We start from the raw sequence: 19,922 nt of genomic DNA on the forward strand, positions 1-19,922 counted from the left end.
TTGTAATGTTGCATCACGGCAATTTAGGAGCAAGAAGAACACAAGGCCCAACTTCAACAAGAACAACTCAAGTGGCACCAAGGACAAGCAACGTGTGAGGACATGCTATAATTGTGGCAATGTGAGTCACTTTGTTGCGGAATGCTTGTACGAGAAGAGGGAAGACAATGGAGGCAAGCTTATCCGAAAAGACAAGGCTAAGTCCTTCCCCAACAAGAACAACTTCACCAAGAAGACTCCTCCCAAGGGGTTGGTGGCACAAGAAGAGTACAATGAGGATGATGATGATGAAGGCAACAATACGGTTGCTATGGCCTCCGTTGCCATTGCAACAACTCCACAGGTGTCCGTCTTCGACTGACCCAACGAGAACATCACCGCCAAGTGCCTCATGGCTAAAAGCCACCAACAAGGTAACCCCCAACATCAAAACCACCATCACTACTAATCCTTCCTTGACGGATTGAATTGATGAAAGTGAGGGGTCGAAGGAAGAAGAAAATGAATTTGAATCTTTTATGAGTAAGCTCAAGGGTAAATCTAGGAAGCACCTCGTTGCTCTCTTGGAACAACTTGGTGAAGCCAATGACATGTTGAGGCTCACGAAGAAACCATCTCTAAGATGGAAGAGCATAGTCATGATTATGCCTATGAGGTATTGGATCTCTCTAATGCGCTTGAGGAAGAGTGTGGTCATCGTTTGGCTCTTGATGAGTCACACAACGACGATCATGCTAAACTAAAGAAAGATCTTGATCATGCTCTTGTTGTATCTCGCGTGCTCAATTCCAAGAAGGCTAAACTTGGGGTTGACCATGCTAGACTCGAGGAGTTTGACATACTTTACAAGGCTCATAAGGCCTTGAAGGGTGCTCATGCAAGCCTCAAAGAGTCGCGTGATCAACTCCAAGTGAAGCTAACCAAGGAGAAAGCCACGTTTCCTCATATGGTTTTAATTGATAATGCAAATTCTACTAACCCGTGTTGTAATCATGTGCATCTTGTGGAGGAGATTTCCATGTTGAAGGAGCAACTTGAGAAAGGCCTTGTGTCATGCATACAAGGAGAGAAGAACCTCAACAACCTTTTGAGCAATCAAAAGGAAGTTGTGGCCAAGGAAGGGATTGGGTTTGCACCCAAGTCCAAGAAGAAGAAGAAGAAGAATGACAAGACCACACAACCTCCTCCTCTTAAGCAAAACTTTGTGAAGCAGGGATAGGGTACTCCTAAGGAGAAGAAGAACAACATGAAGGGTGCCAGTATCAAGAAGGACAATGCCACTCCTTCCAATAAAACCGGTGATTTTAACCCTTCTTATGTGTTATGCCATGCTAGTGATGGGCATGTTTATGCCAAATTTGTTGGTTCTTCTTATGAGTACATTGAATGGTCCATTTGGGTTCCTAAGACCCTTGTTGCTAACACCAATGGACCCATTCCAAAACGGGTACTTAAAACAAAGCATTGATCTCTTGTAGGTGTTTGCTTCCGGTGGGGGATCATGGTTGCTCGATCGCGGAGCCACAAATCATATGACCGGAAGCAAGGACTTGGTGGTGGACGTGCATAATGTTTCATCTATGCCACCAATGTTGAATGGTGTGATGCTTCATCTTCTAAGGTATTGGGTCTTGGCAGGGTTGTCATTTCTCATGATCTCATGATTGAGAAAGTCATGCTTGTTGAGTCCCTTGCATACAACTTACTTTCCGTTTGTCAACTTGCACTCATGGGCTTTGCCACTTTCTTTGATATTGATACCGTGGCTTAAAGTAGCCTTTGTTGGGCATGTCGAGAACGGTCTTTATGTGATTAACTTTTCGAAGCGACCCACTAATACCGCGACATGCCTAATGGCTTAAGTTGACATGGGATGGCTTTGGCATCGCTGTTTAGCCCACGTCAATATGAGATCTTTGCAAAGTCTTCTCAATGGGGACCATGTCCGTGGACTAACAAATGTTAGTTTTGCCAAAGATCATGCTTGCAGTGCTTGTATCGAAGGAAAACTACATGAGAAGGCTCACCCTCCCACGATTATCATCTACTCGAAGAGGCCCTTGGAGCTCCTTCACTTGGATCTCTTTAGGCCTCCATCCTTTGATAGTCTTGGGGGTAGAAAGTATTGCTTGGTGATTGTGGATGATTATTCAAGATACACTCGGGTATATTTCTTCAATAGGAAGAGTGAGACTCAACAAACAGTCATCGACTTTTCAAATGAAGCCCAACGTCAACACAATGGAAAGATCTTGACAATAAGAAGTGACAACGGCACTGAGTTCAAGAACTACACCTTGGATGAGTTTCTTAGTGATGAGGGGATCAAGCATCAATATTCCACGCCTTACACCCCTCAACAAAATGGTGTAGCGGAGAGGAAGAACCAGGCGTTGATGGACGCAGCAAGGACCATGATGGCAGAGTTCAAGTCTCCCTACAACTTTTGGGCTGAATCCATCAACACCACTTGTCATGCATCCAATCGACTCTATCTCTGCAAGGGCTTGAACAAGACTCCTTATGAGATACTCACCGGTAATAAGCCCAACCTCAAATACTTCCGGGTGTTCGGGTGTAAGTGTTTCATTCTCAAGAAAGGTGTTTGTTTGTCTAAATTTGAGGCTAGAGCTCATGAGGGCATATTTGTTGGTTATGCTACAAACTCTCATGCCTACCGTGTCCTGAACAAGTCCACGAAACTCATTGAGGAGACGTGTAACATGGAGTTTGATGAGAATGACGGCTCCCAAGTGGAGCAAAGTGGTACTTGTGATGTAGGTGATGAAATTCCTCCCCAAGCCATAATAAGAATGGGTGTTGGTCATATCCTACCCATTGAGGAACCCCTTGTGGCCGAAGAAGAAGGAAAATGTTCCACTCAAGTGTAACCATAACCAACCCAAGACCCACACACTTCCGAAGAACAAAGTGAAGGCCCTCAACCAAGTGAACAAGATCAAGGGCAAGATCAATCTTGAGATGGTGGTGAACCACGAAGTGATGCCCAAGGTCAATTTCTCCCTCCTGAGCAAGTTCAAGATCAAGAGCGGGCTCAAGATCAAGAACAAGCTCAAGACGACACTCAAGATGATCAAGTTATCGCTCCTCAACTCTCTATTGAGGAGGAATTGGAGCGTCGTGCCACTAAGATTGCATCCAAGCTCACTACCAAAGATCATCTCATGAATAATGTGCTTGGAAGTTTAAGAAAGGGGGTAAGCACTCGTAGACAATTATCAAACTATTGTGAACATCACGCGTTTTTTTCTTGTGTTGAACCCCAAAAGATCTATGAGGCGCTCGAGGATCCGGAATGGCTCAATGCTATGCATGAAGAACTCAACAACTTCGAGCACAACAAGGTGTGGAGATTGGTGCCAATGTCAACGGGGAACCATAATGTCATTAGAACCAAGTGGATATTCAAGAACAAGCAAGATGCTCATGGGATTATCATTCGCAACAAGGCTCATTTGGTAGCACAAGGCTACTCCCAAGTCGAGGGTATCGACTATGGTGAAACCTTTACTCCCGTTGCTCACCTTGAATCTATTCTTTTGTTGATTTCTTATGCTTCTCATCATAACTTCAAGTTGCAACAAATGGATGTGAAGAGTGCTTTTCTTAATGGTCCTATTAATGAGTTGGTGTGCGTCAAACAACCCTCGGAATTTGAGGATCCCAAGTTCCCCAATCATGTGTACCAACTCAATAAGGCACTCTATTTACTTAAACAAGCCCCAGACGCGTGGTATGAGCACCTTACCGAGTTGTTGCAAGATCGTGGGTTTTAAATTGGGAAAATTAACCCCACTCTTTTTACTAAGAAGGTCAAATGGGAGTTGTTTGTATGCCAACTATATGTTGATGATACTATCTTTGGTTCTCCTAAGAAAGCTTTCGATGAGGAGTTTGCCGCTCTCATGACCTCGAAGTTCAAGATGTCCATGATGGGAGAGTTGAAGTTCCTTCTCGGGTTCGAAATCAAACAAAGAAGAGAAGGAACCTTCATTAACCAAACCAAATACACTCAAGACATGCTCAAGAGATTCAAGCTAAGTGATGTCAAGCTGGCTTCCACTCCAATACCCGTCAAATGCCAACTTGACATTGATCCCAATGGTAAAGCGGTGGATCAAAAGGTATATCGCTCCATGATTGGCTCCTTGCTTTACCTTTGTGCATCTAGACAGGATATCATGTTGAGTGTGGGAATTTGTGCATGGTTTCAAGCCCCACCTAAGGAAAGCCCCTATGTGGCGGTCAAGAGAATCTTTCGATATTTGGCTCATACCCCAAACTTTGGCTTATGGTACCCAAAAGGAGCTAACTTCAATCTTTCGGGCTATTCAGACTCAGATTGGGCGGGAGACAAATTGTGTAGGAAGTCAACTTCCAGAGGGTGCCAATTTCTTGGTTGCTCTTTGGTGAGTTGGTCGTCTAAGAAGCAAAGTTGTGTGTCCCTCTCGTCCACCGAAGCGGAGTATGTGGCTGCCGGTAGTTGTTGTGCTCAACTTCCATGGATGAGGTAAACTTAAAGGATTATGGTGTCATTTGTGACAAAGTGCCTCTTTGGTGTGACAATGGAAGTGCCATCAAGACCTCTCTCAACCCGGTGCAACACTTCAAGACGAAGCATATTGAGATTCGGTATCACTTCATCCGGGATCACATTAGGCGAGGGGAGATCCAGCTCAAATATGTCAATACTCATGATAACCTTGCAAATATTTTCACAAAGCCCTTGGATGAAGCAAGATTTCGCGAGTTAAGGCATGAGCTAAATATCATTGATTTGAGCAATGTGGCTTGACCTTTGCACACCCCACCATACTCATCTTGTTATCTTGTTTAGGTGTAGGCATGGACATAGGGGGAGTGTTGTTCTCTCAATGAACTCTCCCTCCCCCATTATGCATATATTGATCAACTCTTTAACATTAGCCATTTTTTATGGTACTTGTGCTTCAAAGACGAGTTTTGGTCATGGGCCCAAGGATAATTCTTCACGGTGCCATACCAATTGACTCAAACATAGGTGGCTCCGGCCAGTGCCCTCTCTCCTTGAGAGGCTTTGGTTTGCGTTTAGTCCTTGTTGTATTTTGCCTTCCTTTGAGCCATGTTTGTATTTGAGTTGCCTCTTGAGTGCTCATGTGTGTGTCTGGTTGCTTGAAGTTTACTTTGCAAAGGCCGTGTTTTTCTATTTTTGTCAAAACTTGCACTTTCTTGGGCATACGGTACTACTATGGCTAGCCACGGTACTACCATAGGAGGTGAGTGACTTTTGTGCTAGCATAGCTGCAACCCCAGCACGACAATATTTTTTTACTGCCGCTGGAAGAGCGGTACTACCGCCCTGTCTGCGGTACTTCCGCCCGGGCGGTACTACCGCAATGAACTGCAGTACTATCATGCAGTCGAAAGCGCTTGGGGGCTAAGAGAGGGCAGGGGGAGTTCCAACTCCCCCATACCCATCCATCTCTTCTGCTCACTTCTTCTTTCTCTCTCCTGCCCAAGAACGGTGCTAGACGACCTTGCCGGATCTCTGTCTCCGGTCACTCTCTTTGCATTCCGTCCGGTGAGATTGATCCCCAGCTCGCCCTCTTGCCATGGAACCCGGTATCTCCCTTCGTCCCTCTCTATTTTCCCCGTTGTTGTGAATCTAGCTTTTGGGAGATGCATGTGGTGTTCTTGTGATTTTTGGCCAATCTTTGCAAGAGGAGATTGTTGGAGAGTGCTAGTGCGGTAGAGATGCTATTTGGTTTGAAGCAACAGTGTAGTTTTGATCAATGATAGTACCGATCTATTTTTACGGATGTTTCTAGATCCGTTTCGGCCTGTTCTTGCGAATTTGGTTTTGTGCAGTATTGCAGCTCCTCTGGAGCGGTACTACCGCATGCTCGTGCGAGAACCGCCCTGCACGGTAATACCGCTCCTCCGGAGCGGTACTACCGCCCGGGGCAGAGAAGTAAAGTTTTACTTTCGCTCTAGGCACGGTACTACCGTGCCAACCCAGCACACTACTGCCGCGGCTGGAGCGGATGTAAAATTTTACGTCCGCATACAGGCCCGGTACTACCATTGAGTTCAAAATTCCTTTGTTTTGTCCAACCAAATCTCATTTTTACTTGTTTCGTTTGGTTTTGGCCTTGGTCTTTACATTAATATTCTCGCTATTCTCGTGTGTTTGTTTTTGTGTGTCTTAGGTGGTGGCTCTGGTTCCAATGCAAGGAGCTCAAATCCCAGTCGTGACATAAGCTCCAGAGGGCTCCGCAACCAAGAAGTTCATGAGGGCTCTAGTGTCCCGCAACGCCGTGTCAAGCACACTGCCAACAAGCTCAAGGAGCCATTTGTCAGCATGGATGAGATGCCTCAAGGGGAGTTTCTGATTAGAAGGAAGCTCAGCCCCTATGTCAAGCCTCGAGAACTCAGCAGGGGCAATGATTTGTTCTGGACCAAGCAGCAGAATCTCATCTTCTTAGATGTGATCAAGGGCAAGAATGACATCTATGTGCCAGTTTAGTGGATTAACATGGATTATCTGAAGAAGAACCATGGATTCTTTGGTGAGGCTCTAGATTTGGTGGAGCAATTTTGCATTGAGGATATCATCACCTTCCATCTTGACTTTGACCCGGAGCTGGTGGCTCAGTTCTTTGCTTCTGTTCACTTCCACACGGATGAGAAGCGGACCATGACTTGGATGACGAATTGCAAGAGGATGTCTGCTGAGTGGAAAGAGTTCATGACTATGTTGAACATTCGTGATGAGGGGCTTGATGTGCCCGTTGGTGCCCGCCCACATGCCAATGCAGAATCTGCTAACAAGGACAAGCTTCAACCGTTTTTCATTGAGAAGACCCTCCCCAGTGGCAAGAAGTCCTTCGTTCTGAATCCGTTTCTTGACATCATGCACAGGATCTTCCGCAAGTCACTTTTTCCTCGCATAGGCGACAAGGACAAGGTGCACTCCTATCTCGTGGACATGATGCTCATGTGTGAGGAGGCGCGTCACCATCAGGCTGAGCCCCTTGATGTCTCTCATATCATGTGGAGTGAGCTTTAGATTGCGGTGTTTTATCGGAAGGTGCCTATCTATGGTCCCTACTTGTTCCTGTTGATCTTGAAGACTTGGGAGAAGTTCTTTCCAGATGATGATTTCCTTTCTCCCAACTGGATTCGCCATGGGTGAGGGAGTCCAGGATTAGGGGGTATCCGGACAGCCGGACTATATACTTTGGCCGGACTGTTGGACTATGAAGACACAAGATTGAAGACTTCGTTCCGTGTCCGGATGGGACTCTCCTTTGCATGGAAGGCAAGCTTGACGATTCGGATGTTAGATATCCTTCTCTGTAACCGACTCTGTGTAACCCTAGCCCCCTTCGGTGTCTATATAAACCAGGGGGTTTAGTCTGTAGGACAAGAACAACATTCGTAATCATAGGCTAGCTTCTAGGGTTTAGCCTCTATGTTCTCGTGGTAGATCAACTCTTGTAATACTCATATCATAAAGATCAATCAAGCAGGAAGTAGGGTATTACCTCCACCGAGAGGGACCGAACCTGGGTAAACATCGTGTCCCCAGCCTCCTGTTACCATTAGCCTTAGACGCACAGTTCGGGACCCCCTACCCGAGATCCGCCGGTTTTGACACCGACATTGGTGCTTTCATTGAGAGTTCCTCTATGTTGTCGCTGCAAGGTTTGATGGCTCCTTCAATCGTCAACAATACGGTCCAGGGTGATACTTTTCTTCCCGGACAAATATTCTTGTTTGGCGGCTTCGCACTGCGGGCCAACTCGCTTGGCCATCTGGAGCAGATTGACAGCTACGCCCCTGGCCATCAGGTCAGGTTCGGAAATCTTAACTACATGGCCGACATCCACGGAGACTTGATCTTCGACAGATTCGGGCCCGCGTCAGGAGCGGCGGACGGCCACGACGAGCATGGCTTAGATCTGCCGTCGGACAGTGTTCAGGATATCGCACCTGCTGCAGCTCCGGACTTCAATATGGAGCAGATCGCGCAATCCGAGGATGGGTGGTGGACCCCGCCACAGAGGCCTCACACTCAGCGGCGTTGGACCCGAACACATACTCCACCTCTAAGGGAATCTGTGTCACCGGACCCCCGAACTCGTCTCCAGTCTTAGGTTCCGGACCACGTGCATCTATGCCCGTCGAATCTGATTGGGCACCGATCATGGAGTTCACCGCCGCAGATATCTTTCAGCACTCGCCCTTCGGTGACATACTAACTTCTTTAAAGTCTCTCCCTTTGTCATAAGTCTCTTGGCCGAACTATGTCCGGCTTGACTGGGGTTCGGACGACGAAGAAATTCACTGCCCACCCACCACCCACCTAATAGCCACCGTCGATGACTTAACCGACGCGCTCGACTTCGACTCCGAAGGCATCGACGGTATGGATGTCGATGCGGGAGATGACATAGAACCACCGCCCATGGGGCGCTGTACAGCCACCTCATCCTACGATATATACATGGTGGACACACCCAAGGAGGAGAATGGCGACGAAAAGGATGCAACGGAGGATCAACCCCCGGGCAGAAACCAAAGCAACGGCGCAGGCACCGCTCTAAGTCCAGACAGAGTAAAAATAGCGATAACAGCGTGAGAGAAATTGACACCCCGGTCGACTCCAAAGGCAACAACGACCATATGGACCCAGCGATGGATCAAGATGAGACAGGTCACGCCGAACATAGCCCGGAGCAGACACCCGATCATGGCGATCCCGAGGGTAGAACTCATCAACCCGCCTCCGAAGAGGAGGACAGTCTGGACGACGATGAATTCATCATTCCGGAAAAATGTCAGGAACAAGAGAACATCCACCGAAGGCTTATGGCCACCGCGAGGACCCTAAAGAAGCGAAGCAAAGGCTTAAGGCCGCATAGGATACGCTCAACCGCAGATGGAACAAGGTGCTAGACACTGAAGAAAAATACGGTGACGATCGCCACACAAAGAGCTACCCAAAGCGCAAGCTGCTGCCAGAATTCGACAATGAGGCCATAGAGCCCATTCTACCGAAAAACAATACGGCCGATCAGCCGGACTGACCACCTCGTGGCTGCGATAGAGCGGCTATTGATGCTGCACACAAGCCCGCACACGACTTACGTGAGCCCCTGGACAAAAATGCTGGTGCGACCAGGTCCATCTACGGATCCAGAGGACGTGTTCCGGCGAAGGATCACGACCACCAAAATGATCATACTGATTGAATACCAGTTCGGAATCAACCTCGGACACAACAATCATTAACAGCATGCCACGACATGTCTAGATATAGAGGGGCTGTGCACCCCCTGTGCTTCACCAACGAGGTCCTGGATCATGAATTCCCACAGGGATTCAAACCCGTGAATATAGAGGCATACGACGGAACGACAGACCCTGGGGTCTGGATTGAGGATTTTATTCTTCATATCCACATGGCTCGTGGAGATGACCTCCACGCCATTAAATACTTGCCCCTCAAGTTGAAAGGACCAGCTCGGCTTTGGTTGAAAAGCCTCCCAGAAAACTCAATTGGAAGTTGGGAAGAACTTGAGGACGCTTTCAGGGCCAATTTTCAAGGGACCTATGTCCGACCTCCGGATGCAGATGATTTAAGTCACATAATACAACAAACTGGAGAGTCAGCCCGTAAGCTTTGGAACAGATTTCTCACTAAGAAGAATCAAATTCTTCATTGTCCGGATGCTGAAGCCCTAGCAGCCTTCAAGCTCAGTATCCGGGACGAATGGCTCGCCAGACACCTCGGCCAAGAAAAGCCAAGGACAATGGCGGCCCTAACAAGCCTCATGACCCGCTTCTGCGCGGGCGAAGACAGCTGGCTGGCCTATAGAGGCACCAGCGACCCGGGCACATCCGAAATTAGGGATGGCAACAGGAAGCCGCGACGCAATAAAAACAAGCGTCGAAAAAAAGAAGAGAGCCTGGACAGCACGGCGGTCAACACCAGATTTAGGGGCTCCCGACCCAGTCAACGAAAGAAGCCATTTAAAGGCAGCAAAGATGGACCGTCCAGCCTGAACAAGGTCCTAGACAGACTATGCCAAATCCATGGCACCCCCGAAAAGCCTACGAACCACACTCACAGATAATGCTGGGTCTTCAAGCAGGCCGGCAAGCTAAATGCCGAACACAAGGGAAGGGAGACACCAAGTGAAGACGAGGATGAGCCTCTCCAGCCGAACACTGGGGGACAGAAAAAATTCCCACAAGAAGTCAAAACAGTGAACATGATCTACGCGACTCATATACCAAGGAAATTGAACCCTTGGTCAGCCTGTCTGATCACTTTCGATCGCAGGGATCATCCGAATAGTATCCAGCACGAAGGATCGGTTGCCTTGGTGCTCGACCCAATAATCAATGGATACCATCTCACTCGAGTCCTTATGGACGGCGGCAGTAGTCTTAATCTGATATATCAGGACACTGTCCGCAAGATGGGGATAGACCTGTCAAGAATCAGCCAAAGTAACACTACCTTTAAAGAAGTAATACTAGGCATTGAGGCCCATTGCACGGGCTCCCTCGTATTGGAGGTTACATTCGGTTCTCCCGACAACTTTAGAAGCGAAGAACTAATCTTCGACATCGCTCCCTTCCGAAGCGGCTATGACGCATTGCTCGGAAGAACGGCCTTCGCCCGCTTCAATGCAGTACCGCACTACGCCTACCTTAAACTCAAGATGCCCAGTCCATGTGGCGTCATTACAGTTAGCAGAAACACAGAGCGTTCCTTACGTGCGGAAGAATATGTGGCGGCTCTAGCAGCCGAAGACTAAAGCGGCATCTCCTACTAGAATACATGATGGGTCGTCAAGACCACGGACACGATTAGACAAGTCCGGTACACCACCAGTGGTAATAGCCCAGATAAACCTGAGTTGGGGTCGGTGCTAGGGGCTGCAAACATGTCACAAAGCCCACAGTTTGGCTTGACTTTATTAATATAACAATATATTGCATTTTAATTGTTCATTGATAATAACCAACTTCTCGCACGATTACACTAGACTCTTTCACATGAGTTTTCCTTATTCTTACAGACGACAATCGTGCTACACCTCTCCAGGATACAGCACAACGGAGACAAAGGCGCAGACGTGCAGCAGGGCCCCGCTCAAAGGTTTCTCTTTAGATTAAGCCCCTGTGTAAACCTTCTTTATTGCCTCTTGTTGCTTGACATCCCATGGGTATTTAATACACCCACGAGGGATACTGGCATTTTTGGCATTTCGCCACGACAGATTAACGCACGTACCTGGAAATACAGGGTTCATAATCGAGGGCGTTACTCAGCCCAGTATATGTTATAAAGTCCAAATACCCTCGGGAGTGTTCGGCGTCGTGAGTTTGGCCTTATATGAATCAGCTTCGAATCATGTCTTTGGTCAAATGTTGGGTTTGCCCAGCTCCTGGGTTTGTTGCCTTACATTCCGTTTTATTGGCTAAGGCGGCCAAAGGAGAACTACTACGATTGTGCCCTGGTTATTCCGGATGAGCACCTCAGTAGAGAAAGCCGAAAACTGACTGTCATGATACAGCGAGAGACTGGTCAACCACTCGAGGACTTATCGGAATCTTCGGGATTCCTTCGCATTAATGAAGGACCGTTTCCCGGTCATGTACATATGCGCACCGTATTCGGGGGCACGTGGATGTACCAGGGGCTATATAGTAGCCCCGCCGTCAAACTCCTATGGCTAAGTGAAAGTGTTACTGCTATATAGTCCGGTTGCCTAGTTCGACGCGCGATCACCTCCGTAATGGACCAAGACGTTGGATCAAGTGTGATTACGTGCATTTTCGCAAACACCCCGCATTATATGTATGGGGGCTGAAGCCAACGACTGCAAACTTTCAGGTTATATACATACATACGCGGCCACACAGGAGGCAATACAATACTTTCGGGTAAAAGTATAAACACAGCCTTTATAATTGAAACAACATTGTTTTTACAATCGAAAGACTTGTCACTCGAACAGGAAACTCTTCGAGCACTGAGACTCTATTAAACAGGCGCCTTCTATGACTTGCTCAAAATAGTGCTTGGACGGGACCTGGCTTCCTGCCGGACTCGGGTTTGCAATAACGGTGGCCTCCATATCCGCCCAATATGTTTTCACATGGTCCAGTGCCATCCGCGCACCTTCTATGCACGTTGACTTCTTTACAGCGTCGATACGTGACACAGCGCCAAGGAATTGTTGCACTAAACCAAAATAACTGCCCGGCCTTGGTCCCTTCGGCCAAAGATGATCTATGACAGATCTCATGGCAAGACCGGACAACCTATGGAGCTCGGCCCAAGCAGCCATCCTCTCATTCAACGGCAGCGGATGCGTTGGAGCGCTGAACTACGACCAGAACAACCTTTCCACCCCATGATCTTTCTGATCCTTGAAGAACTTGGTTGCATCAGCAGTACTTTTCGCCAGGTCCGCATACACGTCTGCAGCACTCCATAACTGATCCAGAGGAGCATACTTTGGATCTCTGAACTTCATCCGCAACAAATATGAACTCCCAGCCACGATATTTCCGGCTTGTTGAAGCTCCTCCCGCACAGCTCTGACCTTAGAGCGTGTCTCCTTGGCAGCATCCAAGGCCTTCTTCAGGTCAGCCGCTTTCACTTGGCTCTCCTTTTCTAGGAGCCCATATCGGCTGGCAGCATCTTTTAGCTCCACAGCCATCTCGGCTATTTTATCCTTGCTTCGGCGATGAGCAGCCTATTTGGCTCTCAACTCCTCGGCCACCTTCAGGGCAGCCGCATTGCTTATCGTTGCTTGTTCTTTGGCTAAGGCCAGTTCCGCCCTTAGGGCCTCCACAGCAGCAGCTCCATCTATAGCCACAACATATTACAGATGTTAGCATCATGCTCCTCTTGATATTCGCTGATAATCCAAAAGAAAACACATACCCTTTGACTCGTCAAGTCGCTTGTTCACAAGCGCAATGTCGGCGTCTGCCGCATCAAGCTGTCGCCTCAGTTCGGCGAATTCAGCAGTCCGGTCAACTGCCGGACCCTTAGCCATCTGCACATAATATAGTGCGATCATTACTTGGGAGTGTGATCCTCCGATTGTCGCCTAGGGCTGGCAACCAGAGTCTCAGGGGCTACTATCTATATGGAGCACACCTAGTGTGTGCGGTACATCCGAAGGATTGCATATTTTGTTGTGTACCTCAAAGCCTTTGAGCAGGCTCGTAAAAGCTTCATTCAACATGCTTTTGGTGGATGAAATCTTCTCAAACACCATACCCATTAAAGTATGGTGATCCTCTGAGAGAGTGGCTTGCTCCAAAAGTCTCGTCAGTGTATCCGGCTGAGTGCCGGGCAGCCCCGGACTCTTCCTATTACCCTCCTTGGGAGCCGAACCCTCTGGACTTGGGGTCACCGAAGCATTAACTTCTGGCCTTGACGGATCAGGAATCCTCCGTGACGACACCTCGGGGTCGCCCGCCCCATGGGGCGGGCAGACGGGTGGAGTTTCACTCTCCATCATCTCCGGAAGAATATCCCCCGAAGATGAACTTTGTTGAGAAGAGCTACAAGCCGGACTACAAGATAGATCCTGGTTATTGCTCCCGGAGGAAAAAAGCAGTATATATTTATACCTTTAATTAACTTACAGCTTGGTGGAGGGCTGGCCCGTTTGCGGGCGTTGCGCGGTGAGGACGCCCTCTGGGGCAGGGCCCCCTGAATAAGTTTTCTCCCCTTGCTTAGGCACCTCCTCTTCCAAGTCTTCGGAGGCGGCCCTTTTCTTCCCGCGGGGGGAGGGAACCTTAGATTCACCTCCCCGATTATCCTCCTTTGTGGAGACATCAATTCCCCCGGTTTGGATGTACAAAGTGTGAAGCTCGTTCTCGGCTTCTCTACTCTTCCCTTCATCTTTCCCCGATGGCACTTGATTCAGCGCGTGTTTGAGCATCCTGGTTAATGCAAGATTCGGCGAGCCTACAGGAAGCGGGGCCGGACACCTGATCCTCTCCGCCTTGCTGAGCCAATCCTGGCCGCGGATAATTTTTATAATAAATGTTGTGATAAATATGAACAGAGTGTTCGGTTGCAGAGTTACTTACTTGGGTTTCTGGACGATTGCAGTTCAAACCCACATCCTCGGTGGTGTCCGGACACTTTACGCGTGATCCGAAGAATAACCTATACATCCCTTCGAGCGTCATGCCGAAGAAGTGCTGAATTGTTCGCAGTCTTTCTGAATTGTTCGCGGTCTTTCTGGATTGAACTCCAACATCCGGAGAGGTCGACATTTGCATGGCAGGGCCCGTCGAACTAGCAATACCTGAATTACTTTGATAAGGCTAATATCCCTCTCAATAAGCTCCCGAATACGGCTCTGCAATATCGGCCTGTTGTTAGCAGGCCCCCAGTCCTATCCCACGTTGGCCCATGACGCCAGTTGAGGCAGAGGGCCCGAGTGGAAGGCAGGGGCAGCCGCCCACTTGGTGCCTCGAGGAGTTGTGATGTAGAACCACCTCTGTTGCCATAAATCGGACACCTCCGGGAAGGAACCTTCTGGCCATGGAACATCAGCACTTTTGCTTATTATTGCGCCTCCACACTCCGCGTATCGCCCATCGATCATCTTCGGCTTTACATTGAAGGTCTTGAGCCATAAGCCGAAGTGTGGGGTGATATGGAGGAAGGCTTCACACACGATGATGAACGACGAGATATGAAGGATGGAATCCAGAGCTAGATCGTGAAAATCTAGCCCGTAATAGAACATGAGCCCTCTTACGAAGGGATCAGGACTAAAGCCTAAACCTCGGAGGAAGTGGGAAGCGAATACAACGCTTTCGTTGGGTTTGAGAGTGGGGATGACCTGTCCTTGGGCAGGAAGCTTGTGCTTGACATCGACGGTCAGGTACCTGGCCTCCCAGAGCTTCGCAATGTCCTCCTCTCTGACAGAGAAGGCCATCCACCGGCCTTGAAAGTTAGATCCGGACATGATTGAAGATCCGGGTTGCTTAAGCCTGAACTTTGGGTGATGGAACTCGAGGTGGGGGAAGGAGCAAGCATGGGAAAGATAGGAACATGCCTCGGTCCCTCTATAAAGGAGGTGAATATCAAGCGTCCTCAACATGACCGTTTGGGACTTGCCTAAAAACAAGGCGTCATACCAACAGGCGTAGTTGGGTTACCCACACCTGTATTGATGAGAATCCTGCGATAAGGGGGACACGATCTCTGCTTCGAAAAGACATGCCAATAAAGTCGCCCTGCAATACGTGTAGTGGTGGGCTGGGAAAAACGGTTCGTATTGAACCGGGCCACAGTGTGATGTCCTGTCATGAAAAATCGTCAGCAGATTCGATTCGTGAGAAAGTATACTCTCTACTGTGGTATGTGGAATTTATTTTGCAGAGCTGGACACGATCTTTGTGTTCAGAATCTACCTTGGAGTATTCGCAAATGGAACCTGCCTTGCAATGCCGAAGACAATCCGCGTGCCGGACTCATCGTCATTGAAGCCTGGTTCAAGGGCTACTAAGGGAGTCCTGGATTAGGGGGTATCCGTACAACCGGACTATATACTTTGGCCGGACTGTTGGACTATGAAGACACAAGATTGAAGAATTTGTCTCGTGTACGGATGGGACTCTCCTTTGCGTGGAAGGCAAGCTTGGCGATTCAGATGTTAGATCTCCTTCTCTGTAACCGACTCTGTGTAACCCTAGCCCCCTCTGGTGTCTATATAAACCGGAGGGTTTAGTCTGTAGGACAAGAACAACAATCATAATCATAGGCTAGCTTCTAGGGTTTAGCCTCTACGATCTCGTGGTAGATCAACTCTTGTAATACTCATATCATCAAGATCAATCAAGCAGGAAGTAGGGTATTACCTCCATCGAGAGGGCCCAAACCTGGGTAAACATCGTGTCCCCAGCCTCCTGTTACCATTAGCCTTAGACGCACAGTTCGGGACCCCCTACCCGAGATCCGCCGGTTTTGACACTGACATTGGTGCTTTCATTGAGAGTTCCTCTGTGTCGTCGCTGCAAGGTTTGATGGCTCCTTCAATCGTCAATGACAATACGGTCCAAGGTGAGACTTTTCTCCCTGGACAAACCTTCGTGTTCGGCGGCTTCGCACTGCGGGCCAACTCGCTTGGCCATCTGCAGCAGATCGACAGCTACGCCCTTGGCCATCTGGTCAGGTTCAGAAATCTTAACTACACGGCCGACATCCGCAGAGACTTGATCTTCGATGGATTCGGGCCTGCATCAGGAGCGCAACGGCCACGACGAGCATGACTTAGATCTGTCGTCGGACCGTGTTCAGGATATCGCACCTGCTGCAGCTCCAGACTTCAATCTGGAGCAAATAGCGCAATCCGAGGACGGGTGGATGGACCCCGCAGCGGAGGCCGCACACTCATCAGCTTTGGAGCCGAACACAGACTTCGCCTATAAGGAAATCTGTGTCGCCGGACCCCCGGACTCGTCTCCGGCTTCAGGGTCTGAACCGCGTGCATCCGTGCCCATCGAATCTGATTGGGTACCGATTATGGATTTCACCGTCGCGGACATCTTTCAGCACTCACCCCTCGGTGACGTGCTAAATTCATTAAGGTCTCTCTCTTTGTCAGGAGACTCTTGGCCGAACTATATCCGGCTCGAGTGGGAAGCAGATGACGAAGAAATTCGTTACCCACCCATCACCCACTTGATAGCCAGTGTTAATGATTTAACCGACGTGCTCGACTTCGACTCCGAAGACATCGACTCCATGAACGACGATGCAGGAGAAGAACAGGAACCACCGCCCACAGGGCGCTGGACAACAACCTCTTCATATGATATATATATGGTGGACCCCTAAAGAAAACAATGGTGATGAGGCAACAGAGAATAACCCCTTAGGGAAGCAATCAAGGCATGGGCGTCATCGGCGCCGCTCCAAGCCCCGCCACAGCAATATCGGCACAAGAGACAACAGCAATCCGGATGATGCCGAAGACGAATACAACCCCAATCAGCCTAACTTCAAGCAGGCCGAACAGGAGGACGGGCAAGCTAGCCTAGATGAACAGGCGACGGACGGAGACTTGGAGGATGACAATTATATGCCTCTCTTTGAAGACGAGGTGAGCCTCGGCGATGATGAATTTGTCGTGCCTGAGGATCCCGTCGAGCAGGAGCGTTTCAAGTGCCGGCTTATAGCCACTATAAGAAGCCTGAAGAAAAAAAAGCAGTAGCTCCAAGCTGGTCAAGATCTGCTCACAGACAAATGGACTGAAGTCCTGGCAGCTGAGGAATACGGACTCAAGCGCCCAACCAAAGGCTACCCAAAGCAAAAGTTGCTACCTCAACTTGAGGAGGAGGTCCTAGAGCCTACACTACCAGCACGGGATGGGTCTGACCGGCCACCTCGTAGCCGAGACAAATCGGCGTATCAAACCGAACACCAGCCCGCACCCCGGCGCCCATACACTACGACCCGGGGCAATACGCAGGACCTGCAAGACATACTAGAAAACAAAGCAGGACAGGCAAGATCGATCTACGGATCGCGGGGACGCGCCACAACGTGTGATGATGACCGTCATGCTGGATATACTAATAACAATTTCGGCCGGGCTGAACACAACATACCTAACTTATTCGAACTGCGTTGTGACATAGCCCAGCATAGAGGTGTCGCACACCCCCTCTGCTTCACTGATCAAGTAATGGATCATGAATTCCCGGAAGGGTTTAAACCTGTAAACATTGAACCATACGATGGCACAACAGACCCCGCGGTATGGATTGAAGATTTCCTCTCCACATTCACATGGCCCGCGGTGAGGATCTACATGCCATCAAGTATCTTCCACTTAAGCTTAAAGGACCGGCCCGACATTGGCTGAATAGCCTGCTGGCAGGCTCCATTGGCAGTTGGGAAAACCTGGAGGACGCATTCCTTGACAACTTACAGGGCACTTACGTGCGACCACCGGATGTTGATGACTTAAGTCATATAACCCAACAGCCCGGAGAGTCAGCGAGGAAATTCTGGACTCATTTCCTAACTAAAAAAACCAAATCGTCGACTGTCCGGATGGCGAAGCCCTGTCGGCCTTTAAGCATAACATCCGCGATGAGTGGCTCGCCCGACACCTCGGCCAAGAAAAGCCAAAGTCCATAGCATCCCTCACGATACTCATGACACGCTTTTGCGGGGGCGAGGACAGCTGGCTGGCTCGCAGTAGCACCACGCCAAGAAACTCCGGCACTTCAGATATCCGCGACAGCAACGGCAAGCCACAGCGCAACAGACATAAACGTCGAAACAATGGCGACAACACTGAAGACACGACAGTCAATGCCGGATTTAGCGGCTCCAAGTCCGGTCAGTGGAAAAAGCCATTCAAAAGAAACAATCCAGGATCGTCCAGTTTTGACCGCATCCTTGACCACTTGTGTCAAATTCACGGCACCCCTGATAAACCAGCCAACCACACTAATAGAGACTGCTGGGTGTTCAAACAGGCCGGCAAGTTGAATGCCGAAAACAAGGACAAGGGGCTGCATAGCGAGGATGACGAGGAGCCCCGACGGCCGAACACAGGGGGACAAAAGAAATTTCCTCCCCAAGTGAAAACGGTAAATATGATCTATGCCACCCACATTCCCAAGCGGGAACGAAAGCGTGCACTACGTGACGTCTATGCGATGGAGCCAGTCGCCCCAAAGTTCAACCCATGGTCATCCTGCCCGATCACTTTTGATCGTAGAGATCATCCTAGCATTATCCGTCATGGCGGTTCAGCCGCATTAGTCCTCGACCCAATCATTGACGGATTCCACCTCACCCGAGTCCTTATGGACGGTGGCAGCATCCTGAACCTGTCGGATCGTGGGTTCCGGCAAACCCTTGAGGTTCGAACTCTGGGGTGCGCGTGGAGATCTCACCTCTACCAACTCGCGTATCGTCACCTCGCAAAGGATCTAGGCTACCCGATGAACAACACAAGAGACGCAAGGTTTATACTAGTTCGGGCCACCATTGTGGTGTAATACCCTACTCTAGTTTGTGGTGTGGTGGATTTCCTCTGGGGCTGATGATGAACAGTACAAGGGAAGAACATCCTCACGAGGGGTGTTCTTGTGGTGGTGTTGTCCCTTTCGAGGGATTGATTCTCCCCCCTATGCTTTGGTGGCTAGTCCTATTTATAGAGCGAGGCCCCAACCCTCTTCCCAAATATTGAGCGGGAAGGGCGCCAATAATTGGCCATTTTGAAGGGAACATCTAGTACACTTATCCTGACTTAAAGTCGGTCCTCGCCTGTCAAAGGCTCTGATGATGATGCCGTCCTGGGCTCCATGATGACCTCCTTCCGACCGTTCCTCTGGTCTTGGTCTTGTTGCACCGAAATGGTTGCCTTTGCCTGATGCCTTGGCCTGTGCTTGCTCCCTTTGCACCAAAGGGGAAATATGGACATTGCGCAGGCCGGCGCCCGCCTGGCGCCCGCCTGGCCTCCATCGTCATGGCTTCCGTCACGGGCACCTCGTGAGGTACCCCGCCGTGATCTCTCCACCTCCTCACGAGCCAGCCTGATGAGGCTACTCCTGAGGAAGCTTCATGTCGTCCGCCCCGCGAGGCTTGGCCCCTCGCGAGGGTCTTGAGCTTGAGTTGATGAAGATGGGCCGTGTTGGGCCACTGCTTGAGCCACGCCGCAGGCCGCAGGCAGGCAAGTCTGGGTACCCCCGTTCCCAGAACACCGACAGAACCTGCTTTATCAGGACACAGTGTGTAAAATGGGCATCGATCCCTCAAGGATCAAACCCACCAAAACCACCTTTAAAGGTGTAATCCCAGGTGTACAGGCCTGTTGTACGGGCTCAATAACACTGGAAGT

This window comes from Triticum aestivum, chromosome 1B, assembly GCF_018294505.1.
Source record: "Triticum aestivum cultivar Chinese Spring chromosome 1B, IWGSC CS RefSeq v2.1, whole genome shotgun sequence".
Taxonomy (NCBI): domain Eukaryota; kingdom Viridiplantae; phylum Streptophyta; class Magnoliopsida; order Poales; family Poaceae; genus Triticum; species Triticum aestivum.